The sequence below is a fragment of the Euprymna scolopes genome, chromosome 9, assembly GCF_053919585.1.
Source record: "Euprymna scolopes isolate OS-2025 chromosome 9, ASM5391958v1, whole genome shotgun sequence".
Taxonomy (NCBI): Eukaryota; Metazoa; Mollusca; class Cephalopoda; order Sepiida; family Sepiolidae; genus Euprymna; species Euprymna scolopes.
This window is the reverse complement of record NC_136490.1, coordinates 126,774,112-126,790,214: the sequence shown is the minus strand read 5'-3', so window position 1 is coordinate 126,790,214 and position 16,103 is coordinate 126,774,112.

The following is a 16,103-nucleotide window of genomic DNA, read 5'->3' as shown; positions in this document are numbered from 1 at the left end:
CGAACGTTTATCCTCCCCCAAAATGCGTAAAAGATAAAGAAATAAAACCATGATGGCAGTTTTAAAAGTTAATTTGTTAAATAAAGAGGTAATTAATAAAATAAAGGAGAAGTGTCAAGGGGTGTTAAATGGGTGGCTGATCAGAATCTAATTAAGCTATGCCATTATAATTATTGCAGGTGACTTTTTTGGAGAGGGGATGTAGAATTCAAACTGTTGAATATATAATGACGGATCAGGCAATGAGTGGCGAAATGTTTTATTTAAGTTTTTTAACAAGAGATTTTGATTAATGTTATTTGGGAATGGAAAAAGTCTGAGAGGACAAGACCTGCAAGAAGAGAGAAAAATAAAAGAAACTAGGGATAGATTTTCAATCGGCCTGTTTAGCAATTTCAATGTTTGAAACTTAAATGTGACGAACCGATGGACGAGTAGAACTTCTTATGGAAGACGTGTCGTCTGATTGTTTTGCTTTATGGTATCAACCTTTTATGGGTTATTTAATGCCGACTCCAGTCATTTTTTAAAACGTTTTTATGCTTAAAGTTGCTTATATCTTCAAATATTTATTCATGGTGTTTGGTTTGGTTGTTTTGTTTTACGGCATATCAATCCTTTTCGGATTATTTAATGCAGAATCCAGTCATTTTAGAATAAATTCACACTTCAATTTGTTTATATCTTCAAATATTTATTCATGGGGTTTAATTTGGTTGTTTTGTTTTATGGGATATCAACCCTATTCGAGTTATTTAATGCCCAATCCAGTCATTTTGGAAGAAGTTTTGTTTCAAGTCGTGTAACAGTGCGAACGCGCATATGGAGGCTGTATGCAAATGCAAAGTCATGTGCGAAGTGACGTCACGGTAGGGAAAAAGAAAAAAAGAGTTCACAGACTGATTATCCGGTTCGAGAGAAGGAGCATAATCATGTTATATTTGGGAAAATATCCGGAAATAAATGTCATTGTTACAATGGAAAAAAAGGAGCCGAGTTATTACTTATGTTCCTTGTGACATACTCTGCTACAACGTGTTGGGTCCTAAGTATGTACATGTTAATGCATGTCTAAACGTGTACGATGTTGCAGTTGTTTATATATTTAAATATTTAGTCATAGTTTTTGGTTTGGTTGCTTTGTCTTATGGCATATCAACTTTATTTGGGTTATTTAATGCCAAATCCAATCATTTTGGAAAAACGTTTTATTTCAAGTTTTTGTTATATTTAATTATGATGTTTGGTTTAGTTATGACACATCAACCCTTTTTTAGGGTTCAGCTATTATAGTAAAAATTTTTTTTTAATTGTTTATATTATCAAATATCTATTCAGGGTATTTAGTTCTGTTAAGGAAAACTGTTGCTTTTGTTTTTGATTTTACAGTAAATGATTGAGTTTTGCAAAAGGAACAAACAATAGTATCAAATTAATGTTTGGGGCATTTAAATCAGAAAGTCGAGATCTTCAACCGGTCTGATCTGGTTGCACCAGAAGAGAAGTGCATCTACAAAGGATGTCTGAGATAGCAAGAATAAAAAGAAAAAAAAGTGAATCAAATAATAAACCTCTTTTCACATGAAAAACATTTTCTCGTTAATATTAATACATCCTAGCTGTCCCTACTCGGCGTTGCCCGCGATTAATTTTACATTCATTGATAATTTATATGACCGAAAAGCCGACAAATATATGGAAAGAAGGCAAGAACACCAAAAATGTTAAGTAAACTTGGTTATGGATGAAAAGAAGGAGAAAAGGTGATAGAAAAAGAAGAAAAAAAATGTAACTAAAATTGGAAACCGGTAAACTATGCAATGCATCGTCGATTAAATCTGCGAGTCGGATGATTAGAAAAAATCAATTATTATAATCTTCTTACATTAGGACTATAATTTTCTAAACCAAATTATAAGTATGCACAAAGTGTTTTAGTGTTTTTATATAGATACTAGCTGATTTGTCAGCTAATAATCAATTCACGACGTTGCCTACTTAAAATAGTCCTGGATATGACCTTAAACTATATCCGATGGCGAGGCCCCAGCTTGCTGGCTTTGGGAAGTGTGGAGCCACCTTTTAATTGCTATTGCTCCCAGGTCCACTCTGACCCGGACTGGTAGTACTTGTTAGGGTCCCAATTATGGGTTAAATAGAAACCGACTTTAAAAAAAAACAAATATACTCTATTAAAAAATTGTTCTTCAAAATCACTGGATTTGGCATTAAATAACATGAAAAGGGTTGACATGCCGTAAAACAAAAACAACCAACCACCCAACCTACTTAAAATGCATGGAACCAAAACTTTATAGAGTAAATATTTTATTCATAAGTCATTAGTAAACAATTATTGTATTGTAGATTAATTTTAGTGTTTTCCCCATCAAAAAAGAGGAATACATAAAGATACAAGACAAGGCTCTAACTGCATTATAAGGGACATAGTAATCCTACAGTGATTACAACCAGACTTTGGATTGTTTTATGAAATACTGCTGTGGCATTCTCAGCTAGTGGTAATGTTTTTCAGTCCGAAAACCATGCCTAAACCTAGAATCATCATCTGACGAAAACTCTGTACAAGCAACAATATTATATATATATATATATATATATATATATATATATATATATATATATAATTTATAAAATATATATGGCGATTAAGCTACACTGAATATTCTGCGTTTCATCCAACTATAGGATTCGTCAGGCTTATGCGCATTAGCCTGACGAATCCTATAGTGGATGAAACGCAGAATATTCAGTGTAGCTTAATCGCCATATATATTTTATAAATTACTAACTAGCTCTACCTACGTATTGAGCACTTTTGAAGTAAATACTTAAAGTTTACGCATAAATCTATACTTTCGTATAGTAAATTTATGTGAACAAATGAAATAGTTATATATATATATTAGGGATGGAACGATTCTAATATTTTTTTCCGATTCTTTATGAATCCCTAAATATTTAACTATAAAAGTTATTTTTCACGATTACCGTAAAAACTCATTTTAAATGTGCAGATCTTTTCTCAAACGTAAGGATATATCTGTGAGGGATGATCTATCGATTTTAGTTTTACTAATAGTTTAAAATTAATATATATTCATTATTTTTGTAATGCTATTAGCAGGAGAATATTTTTAAAAGAATCGTTTTTGGCATCGGAAAATAGACACAATTTTTTTCGATACCGATTCCGATACCACAAAAAGTTCCGATTTTTCGATTCCCAATCTCGATTCTGATTAATCGCCCCAACACTAATATATATATATATATATATATAGTAAGTTATAAAATATATATGGTGATTAAACTACACTGAATATTCCGTGTTTCATCCACACTAGGATTCTTCAGACAACTTAGTAAATTATGAAATATGTATGGCAAGTTATAAAATATATATGGCGATTTAGCTACACAGAATATTCCGCATTTCATCCACTCTAGGATTCTTCAGGCTATGTATTGAGCACTGTTGAATACTTAATGTTTACACATAAATTTATACTTTCGTATATTTATTTTGTGTGAATAAATGAGGTAGTTATATATATATATATATATATATATATATATATATATATATAATTCAAGGTTGATATTTTCCAAAGGTAAAGTAACTAATGAAGTTTTAACAAGGTTAAAACAAGAGTGCTCAATACAAAAGTAGGGCAAGATATACTTTGTTTGTTTTTACATAAGCGTTGATATGTCGCTACACATTCATGAGCATGTTTTGGTCAGTTACTTGCAATTATTGCAGTCTAAGCTTTCATATAAGCTGTACCGCCTGAAGAGATCTCTAGTTATAAGTAAATAGCTGTAAGTAATTATTATTTGGATTCTTCACACCTTGCATGTCATTTTCACATTTCAGTCGATGTAACCTCTGACCTTCTTCAGGTGTATCTTGTCAAACTCAGGAATCTGCACAGAATTTCGAATGGAACCTTTTATTTAATCCATGGGGTAGTATGCTCTTGTTCCGTCAGCCATGACTGGATAGAGATCCTAAGTAATTTACGATTGTATTTTTGATCGCCACACTGAGGATTGAATCTTCCAAATAAAGTCACTTTTACAATTTGATCTCTTCAAGTATTCTAATCACTACGCCATAGATTCTTGTGAATTATTATAGTATGCCACATTGATTGGATCAAACCAGCAATGTTATTGCAGAAAACTAATGACGAGTCCTTCTTGGTTGTGAAGGACTGTCTAAATTCTCTTTCACGCTCTCGGTACCAAAAGAATGTCTCAGGTGCTAGCAAATTTTTCTCATGAAGACAAGAACTCAGAAGGTGTACAGATTCCTTTGACCCAGTGTCAGGTCATTGAGATCTGCTTGTGTTCGAGGCACTGGCCGGTCATGCTCTCCATCCTCTGCCCTGTCTCGTGCATTAATCAGATTCCGATTCAGAGCTATATTACATTGCAACATTTGGCTTGGACCATGAGGGACTGGTCGTATGGCAGATGGAACATTAGGATACTGAATACAATGCTTGTTCTTGCAGTTGATTCCTCTAACATTAGTCATACAGAAATAGCAGTCTGACACATGATCTTTACCCTCTCTCCAAACCATTGGAACAGCGAATGGAATACTCTTCCTTTTTTTATTACTCCAATCATGCAAGTTCTCGACACATATTTTGCAGCTAAAATGGAATACAAATGGTTTGTCCTGGTCCCCAAACTTAATTCCAAAGTAAGCATGATATGCTTTCTTCACAAAATCAGTTATATTTGCTTGTCGAGGAAGAATCACATTAGCACATATGTAGTAGAACCTATCAGGATGATTTGTGCATTTGCATTCCATTTTCTGTCAATCTAAGATACGTGTCCAAAATAGAAACACAAGAAGCACAGATTCTTGTAAAAAAAGCACAGATTCTTATAAAATCAGTCACATTGATTGGAGATCACACTTTTCTAAACCATTTTCAGTTTCATTGTTGTCAATGCAGTTTGTCAATGTAGTCAATGCAGTTTCAGTTTCCTGAAAGTAAATAAAAACATAATTAAGGTTTCAAGTATCAGTTTCAGGGTGTTACAGCATAACTTTTATGCAAAAAATAAGAATCGGCTGTACTTGCAGCCTCGTTTTCCTTATACTTAGTACTATACAAGGCCCCAAAGTCGCAATTCATATCTCAAAACTAAACCTGATCCAAGGAAACAGATGGCAATTTTGGATTCAGCTCACCAAAAAACCTATAAATCACTTGAAAAACCGTCGACCTTTGAAAAAAATGAATAAACGCAGGCCAGTGAATTTGTTCTTTTTCCATCATGAATTGTATAGATGGCTGGTAGAGTTCATATGACCCAGTAATGTTTGAATATCTTCGTGGTGAGGCCAGAATATGAATGTGCCATCCACATATCACAACCCCATTGTTGGCTTTAGTAGTGCTAATCCTAGTGCCATTTCCTCAAAGTATTTAATACATATATTGGCCAGTAGTGAGGACAATGGTGATCCCATCGCCAAACCTTCTTGCTGATATATATATCGGATCCCATAACGAAGTATGCGGTTTCTACACGGAAGGTCAACATATCCATTATATTGTCAATAGGGATGCAGGTGCATTCCTTCATTAAAGTAGAGGACGTCAGTTTATCCAAGTAGTCTCTTTCCAAGAAATGCATGCTTGTGGAACTCCTTCTTCTAACCTATGGCCTTGGTCTTTTGAAGACTAAGGTCATTAAGTATCTCCTGTCTTTGCGGTAATCCTCTTTTTTTTTTCTTGTTAGCTTCCTGCATCAAGTGGCTTCGTACCTTGTCTGGAGTACCTTTTGATTTAAAAAAAAAAAAATTTTTTTTGTCAATCCAACCGAGATTTTAAGCATATATCAAACGCTATTGTCACAATCAACATGGACCAATTACCAACGTAATTATGTAAATCATTAAGATTTATTGAAAGAAAAAAATAAACATAGGTGACCGATGAATAATTCCTCTTCTAGACATGTCAGGGTGCATCTCGTAAGTTAAGAGGAAATGTAATAGAAGAACTTTGTTTTCGTTCATCTCTTTTATCAAAGAAAATATGGAAAACCTGAAAAACAAAGATGAGTGAAAATGTTTGATAAAAAAATAAGTAATAATAAAAAAAGAAAGCTAAAGAAAAACAAAATGGCTGACAAGAACAATAAAGAAAATACTTGGAAAATAAAATAAAAATCCAATTCAAGAAGATGGAATGGTTGAACTGTCTTTACCAGTTGGGTGCCGCGAACCGGGGTAGACTTGTGAGAAACGGGTGGAGGCTGAGGAAGTGGCGAATGTCAGATTTTATCACATTTAAAGGTAGGCAACAAATGCGAAAATTTGGCCTTTTGTTTTATGAAGGTATGCACTCTCAAGGGTTGATGTGTAAGTATGCAGAACTTTACTCACAACCTTATCAATATATATATATATATATATATATATATATATATATATATATATTGAGAGAGAGAGAGGGGGGGTGGATGATGACGCTTGTTATTTGGATTTTATATCTCATGGGATGGGTAAATTCATATCTGCACACTGTATCATAATGGAATTTCATTTCCGCCTGCCCAGCAACAGCGTGTTAAATAGATTCCATGTTAATTCTCAGGTATATTTTATACCTGGCAAATGATCAGTCTGAACACACATTGGCATACGTCAAACGCAGACACAACGGTGGAAATTTAAGAATAATTATTTGGATTCTTCAAACTACTGTTCTCATCCTGAGTCTTATTTGCACAACGTTTAAGCAAATAGAATATAATATAGGAACCATAAATTATAAATAACGAATAAGTTCACTATTAAGAAAAAAAAGAAGAAATATATATATATATATATATATATACACTTGTGCCCGATATTATTCATACCCCTCTTTGAAAATTGAGTTTATTAGGTGTAACTGTGTAAGAATATATTGTTTACGTCCATATTGATACATATTCTTAATAAACCTCTTCTGATCATTTTCGTCATTTTAAAATCTCGGGATACTTGTAATAAAAGAAATATACAGCTATTTATAAAATCTGCAATGTTCAAAAATAATCATACCCCCTTATTTTTTCAGTATTAATCGAGTTTCTGACTGTTTGTTTCCTGTTTGATTCTTATTTTGAATGCTTTTATACAACCTTTGATTAATTTCATTTCGTTTTTTGCATTTTTCAGAAATTAAAATGATATCAACTGAAAACCAATAAAAGAATAAAAATTATTAGAATGGGGAAGAAAAAAGAGCTTAGTAATGATCTTAGGACTAAAACTGTGAATTCATATAAGGATGGTTTAGGTTACAAGTCAATTTCCAAGAAATTTGAGGTCCCTACAGCAACAGTACAGAGCATCATCAAAAAATTCCAGAGCCACCACACAACAAACAACTTGATTGGTAGAGGAAGGAAAAGGAAACTGTCTGCTAGAGCCACCAGGGATATTGTAAGCAGTGTTAATGCAAATCCAACCACCACTACTAAGGACATTTTAGAAAATCTGGAGTCTTCTGGCATAAAAATATCAAGGCAAACATTGCAAAGGACTCTGCATGAAAATGGTCTGAAAGGAAGAAAACCAAGAAGAACTCTATTGCACACCGGAAAACACCTTGCAGCACGTCTAAAGTTTGCTAGGACCCATGTGAATTCTTCAGAGTCCGTTTTCTCAAGTATTTTGTGGACTGACGAAACAAAAATTGAATTGTTTGGCCATATGGATGCTTCTTACGTTTGGAGGAAGAAAGGAGAAGCTTACAACCCAAAGAACACCATACCCACGGTGAAACATGGTGGTGGTAGCCTAATGTTTTGGGGCTCCTTTTCGGCTAGTGGTCCAGGTAGTTTGGTCAAGATAGATGGAACCATGAAGAAGGAGCAATATTTGGAGATACTCCAGAAAAACATTAGACAGGATGCGGAGAAGCTCCATTTAGGACCAAACTGGGTCCTTCAACAGGATAATGATCCAAAACATACTGCCAAAATAGTCAAGAAATGGTTTGAGGATAATCAAATTAATATTTTGGAATGGCCTAGCCAGAGTCCCGACCTGAACCCTATCGAAAACCTCTGGCACATATTGAAAACTAAGGTTAAAAAGCGGAAACCTAGAAATTTGAGGGATTTGGAGAACTACTGCATTGAAGAATGGTAAAAAATCAGTGTTGATGCTTGTAAAAACCTTGTTGATAAATATCCAAAACGGTTACAGGCAGTTATTAAGAATAAAGGGCATGCTATTGACTATTAGTAAGAGAGGTATGAATAATTTTGAACTAGTGCCATTATTGTTTTTCTTTGTATACTGTTTCAAACTTGCATAATTTATTTATTTGTTGAGTTTAAATTAAATGCTTATGCTTGATTTATTGTTTGAAATCCCTTTAATATTGTCTACCTTCTGGTTTGAGCAATATTCTTATAGAAATCTCAAAGATCCGAGGGGTATGAATAATATCGGGCACAAGTGTATATATATATATATTCCGAACTATTATTATTTTTGAGTCTACAGACTTGAAACTTAATGTATAGCGATTCGTATCTGGGGAACAACTTCGATTTGGAATTTAGCTGGAAAAATAGTTGTTAAGGGGTCAACATTGGAACTTTACGAGCATAAGTGAACTAAATGTGTATCTTCTATGTATATACATTTATACGTTTAAGTACGTTAATTTTTAAAGTTTTGCTATGAGCTTTACTCGTATGATAACGAATAATGCTGGAGAGCTACAGGTTTTGGTATCGATTTTAGCTGATTGCACTCAAGCTACTTTAAAAAAAAAACTTTTGAAATCACTGCTACAATAATAAACAATGGAATATTTTCTCTATAATAATACATATGATATCTGCATAGATTAAAATATATGGCAGAGCAACTTCGGGTGACATGCTATGTTAATCCCTTTAAGAAACTCGTTTCTTATTGTTGAGCACTTTCATTTGAAATAAAAAATTGGTCAATTTAGCTCTTATGCACAGATCATCATATAATGATTAGATCACTCTGACAGTCGTTAAAACACATTTAAAAAAATAAATGTTTAAATTTTAACAGTATTTTGCGCGGTTAACTTTAGCTGAATGGATTAAGTCCTTGTTAATGAAGCTAGGGATGGCTTCTGTTGCCGGGTTTGAATCTATAGACTGGGGTTAATTGTGACGCCATGCACTGATGATTCTCGAAAGGATGAAACACTAGTGTCTGTAGGTATTTAATATTATAGTAAATTATATATATATATATTTGATGGTTATTCTAGTTGTGCTGAAAAGCTGTTACACAGCAAAGCAATCTATCTTTGGATAACTATTAAAGCCTCCCCTTTTTTAGGGTTGAGCATTGGAGTTATGTGATGTCTCCTGCTAGTTATTAACGTAATGCAAAGTTCTTTGTGAATAAGCAAATTGAGCACAGTGAGGCGGCAGTCAAGTGTTTTTATAGACATTTAAGATGCCACTTACGAGCGCTACTTCTGCTGGCCTACTGTTTAAAGCTGACGACTATCAACTCGATGCTTGCAAGTTGACAAGAGTTACACTAAGTACATGTTAACCCGGATCTGTAAAATAGAATCGTTCTCAACGTTAAATGATAGGTGACGTAAAGTGGAGACTGGTAACAAAGCAAACGGTAGATAAAACATAACCGAACGATGACGAATAATGAATGACGTCACGTTTTCGAGATATGAAACAAATAGTTTTAAACCAGTCTTTCTCAGGAAGCCATGAAAATGAGGCACAGCTAATAATAATCTATTGTGAATGATACTACGATGTCTGTCCGTCTGCGTCACTTATTTCAACAAGTTAAAATACTAAGTTTAAGAAATAAAAAATGATTAAGATAACATATCTCTTTCTTTCTATCTCCAGTTTCAATATCTCTGAATAAAACTTTGAAACTCAGTGAATATCTCTATTGCATAATTGTAACATGGTGGGGATGTATATATGCTAATACCAACTGTGAGCAAAATGACGCCACGCTAGAGAAAAGAAGACTATAAAAAGGAGATATCACGTTAGAGACGTGGATGACGTTCGAGAGCATGATCACGTGAGAGATGGCACAGCCATAAAAAGAAGTTCACGCGTTGGTGGAAGAATAAGGAAATAAATCTCATTTTACAACAGCAAAAAACTAATTTGCGACGTAGACTGCTACAACGTGTTGCGTAACATTACATTACTTTCCGCATAAAAAAACTAAAATAAAGAGACTGTAGTGAAGTAGAAAAAAAAGAAATTTTAAAAAAATATGTAAGACACAGCTGTTCCTTCCAAAAGGTCGAGCTCTTCAACGTCCAAAAATAATTCGCCGTCACAAAAAGAATTCGCCGTCACTTCTTCCAACCGTCGTTTCACTCTCTGCGCTCTTCACGCCTGCTTAAAAAAAAAGTATCATTTATATGCTGCCCATTTCTCCACTTATGCAAATTGACTATCAACCAGAGCCATCTAATTTTCCATTTCTCCAAACAGCCAATTTGCAAAGGGGGACAACTCAAACCACAGAGACCTCATATAAAATGTATGCATAAAGGATTTAATTTTATTGATGAAAATATTACATTCTTAAAAGTAATTAAGTTTGAATTTTCGTTGTAAATGCTTATTTTCCCGTGATATAAAGGCATGAACCCAATTTTCCCCTGGTGCTACCAGATAAGACTGTCTGAAGATATTGGCTTCCTGAGACGAAATGCACCTCACTTTGATGCGTTTTGTTTTTCTGCTTCCTTATGCAAAACTTAACGATGTTGTGCAAAACCAAATACAAAAACAACAGTCCACCTTTTCCCCTTTTTTCCTTCCCATTTCCCCTTTTCTCTTTCTATCTCTCCCACTTCGTGGCTGGTTTCCTTAATCAAAATGTACCAAACATTAATGCTGTAACCCTTTTTCTTCTCTCATCGCAAAACTCATTCATGTTCTGCACGGCAGGGAACAAAAACGATAAAATCCACTATAAAATAATCAAGCCAAACACTACAAAAGAATAAAAATCTACAAAATAACTGGATGCAACATGAATACTATTTTCAAAATCACTGGACTCTGCATTAAATAACCCTAAAAGGGTTGATATGTGTTGTGGGGTACAAATCACCCCTATTCGAGTACAAAGTGGAATCAACCAATCCTATGAATACCATTGGTTTCAGAGACTAAATGGAGACATTCATACCATGTTTAACCGCATGCTACGAACACGTTCCTCTCATACCACTTTAGTGGCTCCTGTATTCTTTATGATAAATACATATTATATTTTATACACTTTACACTACTTGTGGTTTCTTTCATTTGTAACCCCTAACACGGATCTACAACAATATGCGGTAAAACAAAACAACCAAACCAATTTTCCTTATCCCTTAATCGTATAAGAATGTACACTAGTGATGTCTTGCTATATGCGCAAACAAAGGTTGATAAAAGTAAATTTGAAGCAACAAATCTACAACTCGTTCATTGATATATTAATGGAATTACATCGCTAATACACCCATTGGCAGCCTTGTCTTAGTCTATTCCTCTGCGAATAGAATATTGGCAAGAACGATTAGGATAAAGATAATATGCATAAAAATGCTTGTATAGATCATAATGGAACAACAAAAGTCAAACTAACCATACTGAACACAAACAATTGTTTTCAGCAAGAATACACAAATGTATATGATTGGGTAGGAACGTCATTTTACTGTGTGAAAAGAAACTAAGCGTTCATATTGTACAATTGAAAACTCCAACTAGAAATCATTGGTTATCTAACAAATTGCAAAGTCTTCTTCAAAAGATATCAATATTTTAAGCTAGTGACCTTTCATCACTGTCGTTTGCGTGACACTGCTGTCTCAACTTTCACTTTCTGGTTACCACTTGACGCGTCTTCTCTCCACTCCAAAACGAACTTCTGCAACTTTAGCTTTTCTCTCCCCGAATCCGACTTTTCTCTTCTACAAATACAACTTCTCTGCTCGCAATCTAACTTCAGAATCCCCTCCTTCCCCAAATCACTCCTCTTTTATCTCCAATCAGGAGCATCTCATTTGCATACCTCGTGGTCACCCTGTAGGCATATAAAGAAACAGGGCAGCCATTTTTGTTTCTTTCTTCTTCATTATGAACACGAGGTAAGCCACACAAAAACGCGGTCGGTCGTTCTTGTTTCTTTTTTCTTCATTTACACCACAGTATTTTACATCTTAAATTATTTGCGTATGAATATATATGTACGCTCAATCCGTCAGGTCCAAAGTAGCTGAGCAGCGGCTTGGTTCCCACCAGTTTTGGCAAATAACATACAGAATCCTGAACAGAAGCGTGTGCTCTATCCCAACCATCATCAATGGACCTGAGGTAATCTCGTCAGCATCAGACAAAGCCAAACTCTTTGCCAAGAACTTTGCAGTTAATTCTACCCTTTGCGACCAAGGCCGCCAACCCCCAATATTTGCTCCTGCATCAGAAAACACGCTATGTGATATACAAATATCTGTACGTGATGTTGCTAAGCTAATCAAAAACCTTGATTCCAGTAAAGCAACCTGACGGTATTCCAATTATAGTACTCAAAAAACTTCAACCAGAACTAGCGCCCATACTTACAAAACTGTTTAAACGTTGTCTTAAGGAGAATAGCTTCCCATCAACCTGGAAAATCTCATCAGTATGCCCTGTATTAAAGAATTCAGGTGATCGCTCATCCCCCTCTCAGTACAGGCCAATAAGTCTCCTGTACCTCATGAGTAAGTTGCTGGAATCTGTGTTAAATACAGAAGTAATCAACCATCTCAACAAAAATAACCTTCTTAGTGACACTCAATATGGTTTCCGTTCTGCTAGATCTACAGCAGATGTGCTTACAGTTATATCTCATAGGATTAGCAAATCTCTCGACGGAGGAAACCTTTCTAGGGCAATTGTTCTTGACATATCTAAGGCCTTTGATAGGGTATGGCATAAAGGTTAACTTCACAAGATCTCTAGCTATGGTATAGCTGGAAATGTCTTCTCAATTATTAAATCATTTCCTTCTGATAGCTTCATAAGAGTAGTAGTTGATGGGTAAAAATCAGAAGCTCACAGTATTAATGCTGGTGTCCCTCAGGGGTCCATCCTGGGCTCAACTCTTTTCCTGATCTACATTAATGATCTTCCAAATCACATCCTTACATCATTTGTAGACATTTATGCTAATGACACTACCATTTATGGTAGCACATCTAAGACAGTAAATGACCAAGTTCTCTCTGATTCTCTCTCCTCTGATCTTGAGCACGTGGTACAATGGGGAAAGGAGTGGCTGGTTACTTTTAATGCATCTAAAACCAAGCTTCTCTCTTTACATCATCAACATTCTGATCCACATCTGGCATCAATTGAAATGAATGGCTCTCGTCTTCAGGAGGCCTCATGTTTTGACAGGCTTCTGGGCTTGACCGTTACTCCTGATCTTAAATGGAACACGCACATCAAATCTGTTGTCAGGGTCACTGGAAAAATGGTGGGATCTCTTTTCTGGAAATGTAATAAAAATAAATAATAAAATAATTGTGTACAGTTCCCACACTAACATTAAACTGTACTCTTATTGTCTCTGTAAACACACGGTGGTCCTTATCCGTGAAATTCTTTATTTGGCCAATCAACTCTGGTGTCCTGACTTTCTTGCTCCTCCCACATCTCTGATCATCCCTCACAGACTCTCTGCCTTCCTTGTATCTCTTATGCCACTCAAAAAACTGATGCTCAATTCATGCAAGATGGTGCAAAATCAGTCTGAAGTATTCCGTACATTTCTGGTAACATTTTTTCCAAGTTTAAAACATGATTTTATTGCATATCATTTTTTTCATGTGTTCTCACGTTCAGATTGCATTTTTGAAATTCGCCAGCTGTGACAATCAAGCTTTAGTAGGGTGTATTCCAATTCCTGATGTAGCTGTTCATTTGAACCTGAAATCATAGAAATTAGTCATTCATCTCATAAGATGTATAGCAATAACATACTGAATTTGCAAGAGTTCGCAGCAATTATATTAAAGGAACTTTGTCTGTGTGTGAGCGATTTTGTTCCCTATGGACTCGAAAACGGCTGGGCCGATTTTATGAAATTTCATATGAAGGTACTTAATGTGCTTGGCAATGTTCTTAGATAGGTTTTGTATCAGAATGTCTTTGATAAGCATCGATAATCAAAATCTGATGAAAGAAGGAACAAGCGATTTTAACTAAAGTTAACACCTTACACAGCCTAATATCGCAAGTGCAGTTTATTACCATACAAAGCAAAAGACTCGACATGTAAATTCAACAGAAGGTTTTTTGATATGATAGGGGCGCGTTCGAAATAATTGCTTCTGTTTAGAGCACAATTGAACCATGATATTTGACTGTTTCTTTTTAATCTTTAATGCAAGCCATTATATATAAACATAATTTTATAAAATCAACAGTAGGTTCTACAGTGCAATGTTTACTAAAATGCATTGTTGACTTAGTCATTGCGGGGAGGCATGTGAGTTTCCCCTCTGTACGCTGCGATGGGTCCTCAACTTTAACAGGCAATCAATTTAATTTGATTGAAATATATATATTCTAACGATTTTGCTGACAAGAAAAATATGAGCGTAAAATATTTGTTGACCATCATCAATCCCGGGCAACGTCGGGTAACCCTGCTATTCATATATATATATATATATATATATATATATATATATATTAGTGTTGGGACGATTAATCGGGAATCGGAAAAATCGGAACTTTTTGGGGTATTGGAATCTGAAAAATTTGAGCCTATTTTCCAATGCCAAAACCGATTCTTTAAATTTTCTTTTTTATTTGCCGTTGGGTTAAGAAACATCTTCCACTGCTTGTAGTAATTATAAAATAATAAATATTTATTGATTTAAACAACCAGTAAGACTAAAATCTCTAGATCCCCCCCCTCACAAATGTGTTTTTACGCTCGAGAAAATGTAGGCACATTTAAGGCGTGTTTTTACCATAATTGGGACATATGGTTAAATATTTAGAGATTTATAAAGAATCGGAATCAGAAATTTAGTACAAAATCGGTAATTGTATCGGAATAGGGAAAAATATTGGAATCGTCCAATCATTAATGTATATAGATTGTAATACCGTCAGTATACAAGCATGCATATGAAAACAAAATAACAACTCATAGAAAGTATAGAATTCAAAAAGACATTTACTATTCATGAACTCGGCTGGGTTCACTATGAAATTTTGTCCATTGGGAATGTATACAAGTTTGTAAATTGTGTTTGTTACGAAACTGGGTTCATGAGAATATGCCTAACAGAATCTGAGTTGAAAGATACGGAGGTGTGGTGATAGAGAAAAGTCTAAGGTGTTTGTGTGTGACCGTGTATGGTGTGGTCGATGTGTTCGTAAAACTAAAACATTTTAAGCGTTGTCTGCCGAGGCCAATCATAGAAAGAAAAAGAATTTTGCTCATCATCCTATACGATTGCAACGACGCCTAGTGTCAAAGGGGGGAGAACCCGTATCTGAAAACGTGATCTGGTAGTGAGTCTGTTATCGCACTGACAAAAAGAGGTAAAGCTACCAGTGAAGGTCCGATGAGAGTGAAGCTAATGCATGCTGGGCCCAACTAGAAGTGTAAGCTATTTTTAGTTTCAGAACAGTTTCCGATGGTTAGTTGTTCTACACAAGTCCTAGGAGGTGACTGGTTTGCAGTAGACAGTTCTCGAGTTGGAATCCACAGAGCAAAATATTCTTCCCGTGTTGACACGAAGAAGAAAACATATGCCAAAGAAAGGTTTAATATTTATGGAGCAATTCTGGTTTCTGATTGGTTGGTAGCAGGACGTGAATTAATTCGATTCGCCAGTTCCTAGCAGCATCGTTTATAAATAGAATCTCCCGACTGTGCGAGATCATACCCCATTATAGTAAAAATTATTGTAACAACATCTGTTGATGTCATGTATCCGCATAGCATTGAATGGCCAAAAAAAGAAAGACTTATTTGGATTCTGTTCTCA